This window comes from Hylobates moloch, unplaced genomic scaffold (genome assembly GCF_009828535.3).
Source record: "Hylobates moloch isolate HMO894 unplaced genomic scaffold, HMol_V3 SCAFFOLD_15, whole genome shotgun sequence".
NCBI classification, from domain to species: Eukaryota; Metazoa; Chordata; class Mammalia; order Primates; family Hylobatidae; genus Hylobates; species Hylobates moloch.
Window position 1 is genome coordinate 59,753,929 of NW_026652290.1, and position 11,249 is coordinate 59,765,177.

At 44.3% G+C, this 11,249-nt stretch overlaps 1 long non-coding RNA gene across 2 annotated transcripts in view; it reads right to left on the bottom strand.

Annotated features, from left to right (window-relative positions):
* Positions 1-342: 342 nt before the first annotated feature.
* The window catches only part of LOC116483173 (uncharacterized), a 20,081-nt gene continuing 9,174 nt past the window's right edge, over positions 343-11,249 (bottom strand). For both annotated transcript variants that reach the window (XR_004252199.2, XR_004252200.2), the window contains exon 3: positions 343-7,435. This is a non-coding gene — a long non-coding RNA (uncharacterized LOC116483173). The remainder of the gene's footprint in view (positions 7,436-11,249) is intronic.

Below are 11,249 nucleotides of genomic sequence, written 5' to 3' on the forward strand. Positions count from 1 at the left end.
TCAAAAAAAAAAAAAAAAAAATAGTGTTTTTTTTTTTTTTTTTTTTTTTTTTTTTTTTTTTTGAGATGGAGTATCACTCTGTCACCAAGGCTGGAGTGCAGTGGTGCGATCTTGGCTCACTGTAACCTCCACCTCCTGGGTTCAAGTAATTCTGCTGCCTCAGCCTCCCGAATATCTGGGATTACAGGCACCTGCCACCACACCCAGCTAATTTTTTTATTTTAGTAGAGATGGGGTTTCACCTTGTTGGTCAAACTAGTCTTGAACTCCTGACCTCAAGTTATCTGCCCTCCTGGGCCTCCCAAAGTGCTGGGATTACAGGCATGAGCCACTGCACCCAGTTGGATTTTTTTCTTTTTATTCACATAACACAAAATTAATCATTAACCATTTTAAAGTGTGCAGTTCAGTGGCACTTACATTCACAAGTCTGTGCAACCAGCACCTCTATCCAGTTGAAGATCTTTTCATCATCCCAAAAGGAAACACCATACTCATTAAGCAATCACTTTCTCTTTCCCTCTCCCATCAACTCCTGGCAACCACTAGTTGGCTTTCTGTCTCTATGGCTGTACTTCTGGAAGATGGCTTTACCAAGACTGAAAGTTTCATATAAATGGAATCATACAATATGTGACCTTTTGTGTCTGGATTATTTCACTTCACATAATGTTTTCAGGCTTCGTTAACATTGTAGAATGTTTAAGTACACCATTATTTCTTGGGGCTGAATACTATTCCACTGCATAGATACACCACCTTTTGTTTACCTATTCATTAGCTGGTGAGCATTTGGGTTGTTTCTACCTTTGGCTATTATGAATAATGCCACTATCAACATTCATGTACAAGAATTTCACTACTTGTTTTCAATTTTTTTGGGTATAGACCTAGATGTGGAATTCCTGGATCATTTGGTAACTCCTGTGTCCATACCTTCCTTTTCTAGTGTAAGCTAGAGCGCAGCGTGGTTCTGTTCTGGGCAAACAAAGGAGTCCAGACTTACTCAGGCCTTGAAAGAGGAACCAGCCAGGCATGGTGGCTCTCATCTGTAATCCTAACACTTTGGGAGGCCGAGGCAGGAGGATTGCCCAAGCCTAGGAATTCAAGACCAACCAGGGCAACATAGTGAGACCCTGTCTCTACCAAAAATAAAAAACAGCCAGGCATGGTGGTGTGCACTTGTAGTCCCAACTACTCAGGTGGCTGAGGCAGGAGGATTTCTCGAGCCTGGGAGGTCGAGGCTGCAGTGAGCCATGATCGCATCATTGCACTCCAGCCCAGGTGACAGAGCAAGAGTCTGCCTCAAAACAAACAAAGAGGAAGCAGCATGGCCAAAGCGGGGAGCAGTGAAGAAAGTGCTCTGCCCAGAGAGAGTGTGAAACCTCAAGATATGGGAAGCAGAGCAGGGAGGAAGCACTTTCTCTAGTGGGAGTGAGTGGCATATGAGAAGGTGGTGTTTTCTGAACAAGTAGCAGGGCCGTATTGTCCAGAAGACTCAGGGAGAAGAGGCATCTTAGAGCAGTTATTTGGCAACCCAGTCTGTGGGAGGAAATGCTCCTCTCCTTCCTCTTTTTCTTCCTCCTCCCTTCTTGCCTGTGCAGAGATGAACCTCTAGGGAGTAGCTGGGTGGAAAAGAGCACATTGTCAAAAATTTTTAAGTGAAAGGTTTTCTTTCATTCTGTGCCTCTCACAGCCCTGCCAGGGATTTCTCCATTCTGGTGAGCTGCAGGTCAGAACTCAGGGCTGCATTTGAGGGTGGTCAGCCACCTTCAGCTGTGTCTGCTCTGCCTGGGGGAGGCTCCCCCTTTCCTAAGCTGGGTCAGGGCCTTCCAGGTGCAGTGAAAGCCCTGACCCAGCTTAGAAATGGTTGGGGTTTCTGCTCCTATTCATCCCCACCGCCTATCACTCTCTACACCCCTGATGTTATTAGTTCATTTTGGGGAGATCAAACCAGGACAACTGAAATCCATGTTTTTGCTCACTCTGAGCACAGTTCTCTTCAAGGTCAGGGTTACATCCTCTCTGTGGAACGCACTATGGTGGAGACTGGTTCTATTCAATTCTCTTCATGTTGAGTGCCTTGTGTGTGTGTCATGCTGGGCCAGGTCCTGAGCAATGGGGGAAGAAGAGATGGGCAAGGACATAGGGTTGCAGGCACTAGAAACCGAGGCACCTGACCCTGGGGAGCATGGACACGTGTCTCAGTGGAGATAGACAGGTACCCAGAGGAAGCAGGTGGGGACATTCAGGAGAACAGACAACAGTACAAAGGTAGGGGGAGTTTTAGATCCCTCTAGTGCATACCTATGAGTGTAATATAAATTTTAAATTTTTAAAGTAATACCTTCACATACCCTAGAAGCTGAAGCCTCCTGCCAATAGCCAGCACCAACTTGCCAGTCATGTGAGAAGCTTCTTGGAAGCAAATTTTCCAGCCCCAGTCAAACTTTCAGATGTCTGCAACCTCATAAGATGACCCTGAGCCAGAACTGTCCAACTAAGTTATTCCTGAATTTCTGACTCACAGAAACTGCGTGAGGTAGTAAGTGGTTTAGTATTAAGTGGCTTCATTTGGGGGTGATTGATTGCACAGCAATAAAGAACTAATCCATAATCCTTGATGTTATTATTTTCTTGGGTCAGCATCCCCGAGCAAAGAAGCTAAGGAAGGAGATGTTCTGTGCTGTGCTGTGCTGTGAACAGTGGGGATTGTGTGTGTTGGCAGTGGGGTGTGGCGGGGAGGGGAGGGGCGTGGGTAGTGGGATTTTTTAGAGAGAGAGTCTCACTATGTTACCCAGGACTCAAACTCATGGGCTCCAGTGATCCTCCCACTTCAGCTTCCTAAGTAGCTGGGATTACAGGTGTGCACCACTACGCCTGGCTGTGAACACACACCTAGTGTTAATAGCTAGGACCACCTTGCTCCTGGGTTGTGTATAACATGATGGACTAAGGATCATCAGGCCACATTACAAAGCTTCCTTCAAAATGAGAAGTTTCACACCAAGTGAAGTGTGCTTCAGAAGCCAACAGTCTCGGGAGGAGAGGCCTGGGCTGGCAAACTTTGCTCACAGATGACCTCAAGTGCTCAGGTAACACACATCAAAATGAGAGTTATGGGGCTATAGATCTAACACAGTTCTCATAGCTGGGAATTGACTGAGCACTTTCTTTTCTTTTCTTTCTTTTTTTTTTTTTTGAGGTGGCGTCTTGCTCTGTTGCCCAGGCTGCAGTGCAGTGGCACTGTCTCGGCTCACTGCAACCTCCACCTCCCGGGTTCAAGCAATTCTCCTGTCTCCGCCTCCTGAGTAGCTGGAATTACAGGCACCTGCCACCATGCTAATTTTTGTATTTTTAGTAGAGACAGGGTTTCACAATGTTGGCCAGGCTGGTCTCAAATTCCTGACCTCAGGTGATCCACCCACCTCAGCCTCCCAAAGTGCTGGGATTACAGGTATGAGCCATCATGCCTGGCCAACTGAGCACTTACATTAGAAAAAGCTGGTCTCAGCCACAGGTTCATTTGGGTCTGGCCCATGTTGCCAGAGGGTGGAAGCTTCAGCCCTTCCCATGAAAATGAGGCAAAAACCTCTGCAGTATTTCCCAGCAAAACAAGTTTCCTTCCTTGTGGTGTGAAGGACACACCACTTCCCTGTGTTTCATCGGCTAAAGTGAGCTTGTGTCCAAGAAGTCCCCACCCCTCTCTCCTCTGAGTACCTGAGATTCTGGGAAATGAGTTCTATTTTAAGCCTCTGGGTTTTCCTTGTCATTAGGAGCACAGAGCTCCTTGCAAATAGGTAGCCACAGGGGAGCTAAAAAAAAAGGGAAGATGAAATGAGACCCACGTAGCCCCAAGTTTTCCACCTAAAGACTCTGGAATCCTTCATCGCCCTTGGAGACATTAACTGTCTTTGGGTAGGGGCTTCTCTCAGCGACGGAATGGTTAACCGATCTGAGCTCCTTCCCTGTAAAAAGTTTGATATAAAACATGTCAAGAGTGTTTTAACCCTTCTGTATTTTTTCAGCCAGCCGCAGTGGCTCAAGCCTGTAATCCCAGCATATAGGGAGGCCAAGGTGGGCAGATCACTTGAGGTCAGGAGTTCGAGACCAGCCTGGCCAATATGGTGAAACCCTGTGCCTACTAAAAATACCAAAATACCCAGGTGTGGTGGCAGGTGCCTGTAGTCCCAGCTACTCGGGAGGCTGAGGCAGGAGAACCACTTGAAACCAGGAGGCAGAGGTTGCAGTGAGCAGAGATCGCACCACTGCACTCCAGCCTGGGTGACCAGAGCGAATCTCTGTCTCAAAAAAAAAAAAAAAAACCAACTATATTTTTTGTTGTTTGCTCCTTTCTTTTTTGATTTTGCCACAGCAAAATGGATATTCAGCACCATCTACCTCTCAACAGCTATAAAGGGAAGTAGTTGAGAAAAGACCACTTTCCAATTTTCCTACGTCCCTTGGGAAGAAAGGACATGACACTTGGGTTCAGATTTTTTAAGGCCCAAGTGTTGACTAGTCTTCCCTCCTCTAGCCAAAGCCCATAGGTAGTAAACAAATTCAGTCAACTGGTTTCTTACAAGCCTTCCTTAAGCGTTTCATGAAGGATGCTTTTTGGATTAACGGCTAATATTGACTTCGGTTCCCAAAGGAAATTGAACATTTCCATGCACTTCCCAAAGGGTAAACGAAGAAACCCATGTTGAAAAAGTTAAATCAGGATTTCTGAGAAATAACCATAATTTGTGTGGGAGGGTGTCCTTGGCCTTCACTCCCATGCTCCTTGAGAGGACAATGTCAGTGCCATAGCTGAAGGGTAAATGGTGTGTGAATGAGGTGCCCTCAGCAGCAACTTTAGGCAAGGCTGGCAGTGAAAGACAAGCAAAAATGAAATCAGAGTAAAATACTGCCAATGCTTCTATTGCCATTTGTATCATGTTACCCTTAATGATTTGTAATTTTACATTTAAAGTTATTATCTTTTGGCAGGCACCTTAAGTGTCTGTTACACCAAGGGTTATGGCAAACTGTGTCTGCAGCCCACAGTAAAATCCAGTTTAAGGCTCTCCACACTGGAGTGCAGCTATCCAGGTAGGTAGTGCCACCAGCTTAAGGTCACACCTTCTTCCTTGGCGTGAGGTTGCCCCAAGTTGGCACTTATCATGGTCACTGCTTTGGTGTTTGGTGACTCATTCTGCCCAGGGCTTTAAGCAACCACCTTCCACAAACTCCCCCATTTCATACTACAGAGAAAGCATCTCGTGTCTTGCCTTCCCTCCCTCAGTGTGCTAGGACTGCCTGGTGAGTGGCACTAAAGGATTGTCCCTTGGTTCCTGATATCTAGGAACCTACATATGCTTAAAAACAGCAAGATACCTCCCCAGATTGAATCTCTGCAGGCTGAAAAGTTGGATGGATTCCAACTAGACCACCACCTCCCTAATCCCATACATGTTTAAGGGACTAGAGACTGAGGAATGTTCAGGGATTATCACAGAACATTCTGGTCCTTTTGTTGGAGCCTGAAAGCTCTTTAGAGCAATTGAGTACACAGAAATTCAGCCAGAATGGGAGCACAGGCAGAAGCAGACCAAGCTATTTCTCCCCTGAACACACACTCTGCACACTGACAGGTAAAAATATAGCTAAAAGAAATGGCTATTCCATAAGTTCCTAGCCAGTGTCCAGCACAAAGTAAGTCTATCAGTTAGCTCTTCCTGTTTAACAAATCTTCCCTAAACTTAGTGGCTCAAAACAACCATCCTTTAGCTTACGATTCTGCAGTCCGGCATATTTCTGCCAGCTTGCCCATGCTCAGGAGGCCAGCTGCCTGGTGGGCTGGGGCCTGGCTGGACTAGGACAGCCTCAGCTGGGGCAGCTTCTCTGTGTTTCTCATTCTCCAGCAGGCTAGCTCGGGCTTGTTCATACAAGTTTCCAGAGAGAGAAGTAGGCAAGAGCTTCAGAACCGTACAAACAAGGTCCGCTGCATTCTACTGGCCACAGTGAGTCCCTAGGGCAGCCCCAATCGAAGGAGCAGAGAGGTAGTCTGTTCCTCTTGATGGAAGAGGGGCACAGAGTCATTTAGCTTAGGGGTAAACATATAGACGCAGTGAAGGATTGTGGCCATTTTTACAATCTACCACTGTAGCTACCAATAAGTTCTGTGTTTATAGTTTTTCAGCCACTTCCAAAAGGGATTATATTGATGTGTTAGTTGACAAGCCTAGAATGCAAAGATAGATGGGAAAAGACCATCAGACAGGTAAAGAAGATTGTCAAAGACCAATACCTTTGTTAATGAAGGCACTTGCTCCCCCAACAGCCAACCCCTTAAAGGGTCCCTCCCTGACCCAGCCCTCCTCCTCCCTCCCCTTAATGTGAGATCCTCACTGGGCCTCAGCCCAGGGCTTGCGTCCTGCCCTCAGGACATGAGCATCTGGTTGAGACTGTCTCCATCTTCTGGCGTAGCAGCTTTGGTCCCTTGTGAGCTACTCGACTCCTTGATGGAGTCATTTCAGAGTCTCTGGGAAAAATTGAAGCTCTCTTCCAAGAGTTGAGGGTGGGCTCCCCTGGTCTGGAATGTTCCTTTCCCTCTTATTTGGAAGTTAGAAAGTGGCTAGTAACATGGCTGGCGCCTGTGGGATCATCCTCTTCCTCAAGGTGGCTAGATATGTGGAGACAAGCACGAAGAAGTCCAGGCTCTGTCACGACGTTGCTGACTGGCTTCTGCCACATTTTCAGGTGAGGCAAATCTGTGCAGTGATTTCCTGTCAAGAATAGGAATGGCATCCCCTCCTCCCTCTGATTGCACTACAAATGCCATCACACACGCAATGCACTCATGAGAACTCCATTGTTCTATTTCTTCAGCAGAGCAGACACCGTTGGCTTCTCATCTTCATTCACACAACCCTCTTTTCCACAGGCATCTTCTAGCTAGAGGTGAGCGTGTGACACCACACGGACTGTGAGAAATAGGCAAGTTTAGCCTAGTGATGCTTCTGGCAAAGCTTGTTTTCCTGATTTTTAAAAAAGGAGTGGGGGGACTGGCATGCCTTTTGTCCTTCCTCCCTCCTCCTGCCTGGAACACGGATGTGCGACCAGGAAGTACAGCAGCCATCTTGTGACCATGAGGACTAAAGTCCTGTGCTGAGGGTGGTAGAGTAAAATGAAAGAAGCAGCCTGGATGCCTGATGAGCAGCTGCGCCAGTCCCAGGGTCATGCAAATCAGTGTCAATCATTGTGGTTCTGGTTTTCTCCTATTTGTAGCCAAATAAATTCCTTACTGATACAGGAAGGGTCTTTGTTGGTTCCAAAAAAAAGTGGATTCACAGAAATATAACTGAAAGAACCATGAATTTCTAAAGAAGTCCTAGAAATAGATCAGTCAGAGAAGTTGTCCATTTCAGGCAGGAGTTTCTACTGTAAGTCGCTTGGATGGAAAATAAATCAGTGTTAAGGAGGTGAGAATGCCATCACTTGAATCATATTACTATATCTTATTAAATCTCAGATGCCATCAGTTGTAAGGTATAGCATTATTTTACATATCACTATGAGAGAAGAAAATGCTCTCAAGACATATCACTGATTGTAAGATGCATCCACCTTGATTTCAGAGATTTTAAAATGTGAAAAAAGGGAGGGACATCTTAGGATCAGTGAAATATGGCACATATTTATTTGCTTCCTTGATTCCTGCCTGCTGTCCCCATTAGACCAGAGACACTGTCTGCCGTGCTCTCTGCCAAGTCCTCCGTACCTAGAATTGGGCCTGGCATAGAGTGGGCTCCATAAATATTGGTTAATTAATAAGTTAACTAACAAGTTCTAGTCCTTGCTTTTCCAATAACTTCCCATACTACCCTGGCTGGAGAAAGCATTTCCCTTTCTCTGTATCTCATTTCTCCATAATCTAGTTCAACTGACCCTCACCAGAACAGAAGAAACAAAAAGCCCCAAATACATGCAAAGCGGACCTACACTCTGCGTCGCCATGGTGACGCCTCCCAGGGTCCCAGAGGGCAGGGAGGCCTCATCTTCCACCATCCCTAGAAATCTCTCTTTCCCCAGAGCCCAACTCCTTCTAAAGCTCTGTGGTTAACCCTTTCCAGGCAAGCCTTTTCTAACACTCTGTTTGGGTTACTAAATGTGCTCCCTACAAATGGACTAGGGCCAAGGAATTATGCAAGATCCTTCAAGCAAAGAGATAGTATTTTGTAACTTCCCTGAGTTTCTCCAGGAAGATGAAATGCACAACATATTTTAGAATAATATCAACCTACATCTGTCAGAGAGGTAGTCTTGTCTAACCAAAGCCCTTGAGCTGGTGAGGGGCGGGGTTCCTGGTGCCCCTTCTGCTGCACTAGCATTGTATTCAGAAGTAATAAAGATGATGGCTTTCATGTAATGAGTGACGAACCCTTTGCATATATTCCTTCATTGAGTCTTCAACAGAAACTTATGGGGTAGGAAGTATCTTTATCCCCATTTTACAAGTGGGGAAACTGAGGCACATAGCTGTTAAGTAGGTGGCAGAGCCTGACCTCGAAGTCAGGTGGGGTAGCATCAGAGTTTATGCTCTTAACCACTATGCTCTATTGCCTTATAACTGCCTTACACTGGGCACCTAGTTCATGCCAGGCTCTGTGCTTGGCATTGAGGCACAGACAAAAATAAAGCCTCATTTCTACTCTGGAAGAGTTCATGCTCTAATGGAAAGCACAGACCTGCTGGCAGAGATGGTCATGAAGTGTCACAGGAACACAAAAGAAAGAAAAAAAAAGGTCCTTGCCTGTAGGCAATCAAGGAAGTGTTCACAGAGGAGGTGCCTTTGAGTGGGCCATTGAAGGGAAAGTAGGAGTTTGCTAGGTAGACAATGGAGGGCAGGGCATCCCAGAGAGCAGAAGCTTCTTGGAGGCTCTATCTGGGGAGGAGGAAGACACAGAGGAGCTGACAGAAAGCAGGACTGGAAATTAGGGAAGGGGCCCCATGAAGAGGGAGTTTGCCTGCCTTGGTCAGGGAATCTGAGAAGGGTTTAAACAGTGGAGGAATATGCTTGCCTTGCATTTTTGAAAGAGTTCTCAGGTAGTTGCTTAGGGAGTGATTGTGGTGAGGAGAAAGAGAGAACTGTATATGAGTGGATGGCAAACTTCATGTTTCCCCTCTGTGAGTGACATTGTGAAGTGGAGAAGAAAAGGGTAGACAGACATGGAGATTAGCATGCGTTTTTTTGTTTGTTTGTTTGTATGTTTTTGTTTGGGTTTTTTTTTTTTTTTAAGACAGGGTCTCACTCTGTTACCCAAGCTGGAGTGCAGTGGTGGAATCATGGCTCACTGCAGCCTCGACCTCCTGGGCCCAAATGATCCTCCCACCTCAGCCTCCCAAGTAGCTGGGACTACAGGTGTGTGCCACCATACCCGGCTAATTTTTTAATTTTTTTTTGTAGAGATGAGGTCTCCCTATGTTGCCCAGGCTGGTCTTGCATTCCTGAGCTCAAGCAATCCTCCTGCCTTGGCCTCCCAAAGTGCTGAGATTACGGGCAGGTAATCTGCCACTGCATCTGGCCAAAACTAGCATGTATTAAAACATATATTTGGCTTCAAGCATAGGAATGCATGAATATCCACACCTACAGAACTCTCTCCACCTGGATAGGCTTTTTTTTTTTTTTTTTAACTGCTCTTTGTGGAGTAGGGTTACCCCATAGGCAGTGTGCCCTAGTCCCATGTGTTCGTGTGCATTGACTTGAGGGCTCTGGCAGGGTTTCTACTCCCTCGTCTAAAACACCATGCCTCTGATGCCTGAAATTCCACTTTCGGAAATTATTCCTATAGGGTAAGCGCTAATCTCTCTTTTCCAGAATTTCTCTTATTTTTTCCAAAATGGTTCTTTTACTTATGTTTTAAATTTCCAAAGTGACATGGCCTTCTTATAGAAAAAGAAAGCATTAAAACCTAACTGGAAGTGTCCTTTATTTCCTCCCAACTCTGGCTTAGACTCTGAGCATCCCTCAATACCCATTCTCCATTCTTTGTTTTGGTGGAAGGACCCTGATTATATTCTGGGTGACAATGTGTCTTGCTAAAAAAAAACCCCTTCATTTCTCAGACTTTCTTACAGCTAAATGTGCACAACCTATGTGACTAGGTTCTAGCAATGAGATAAGTGCAAGTGTTCTGTGGGATTCCTAATAAGGCTGCTTCATGGGAGATGACAGCAGGGAGTTGGAGGAGCTTTTGTCTTTCTTTCCTCCTTCCAGCCTGCAACTCCATGTGATGTAATGACTGGAGTTTCAGCAGCCATCTTGGATCATGAGGTGACCTTGAGGATAGAAGCTGCATACCCAGATAGTGATCAAGGGGCCACCGTACCAGTCCTGGACTGCTCGCCTCTTATATGAGAAAGAAAAAAATTTATATTTATATATAGATCAAAAATATAATATGTAAGTTATATGTATTTATATATTATACTTAATATAATATTTAAGTTTATATATTATGTATAAGTTTATATATTTTATATATATGTTTATATAATATAGATATAATATATAAGCTTATATATTCCTGATATATATTATATATAATATAACATATATTACATATAAGTTTATATAATATGTAATATAAACTTATATGTAATATATAAACTTAAATGTTATATTAAGTATAATATATTTTATATATAAGTATAATATATGTAAATATATTAAGTATAATATATATAATATAACTTACATATTATATTTTTGATATATAAATATAAATTTATATATATATAATACATAAACATAATATATAAACTTAAATATTATATTAACTATAATATATAAATATAATATAACTTACATATTATATTTTTTATATGTATATAAATATAAATTTTTTTCTTTCTCATATAAGAGGCGAGCAGTCCAGGACTGGTACGGTGGCCCCTTGATCACTATCTGGGTATGCAGCTTCTATCCTCAAGGTCACCTCATGATCCAAGATGGCTGCTGAAACTCCAGTCATTACATCACATGGAGTTGCAGGCTGGAAGGAGGAAAGAAAGACAAAAGCTCCTCCAACTCCCTGCTGTCATCTCCCATGAAGCAGCCTTATTAGGAATCCCACAGAACACTTGCACTTATCTCATTGCTAGAACCTAGTCACATAGGTTGTGCACATTTAGCTGTAAGAAAGTCTGAGAAATGAAGGGGTTTTTTTTTAGCAAGACACATTGTCACCCAGAATATAATC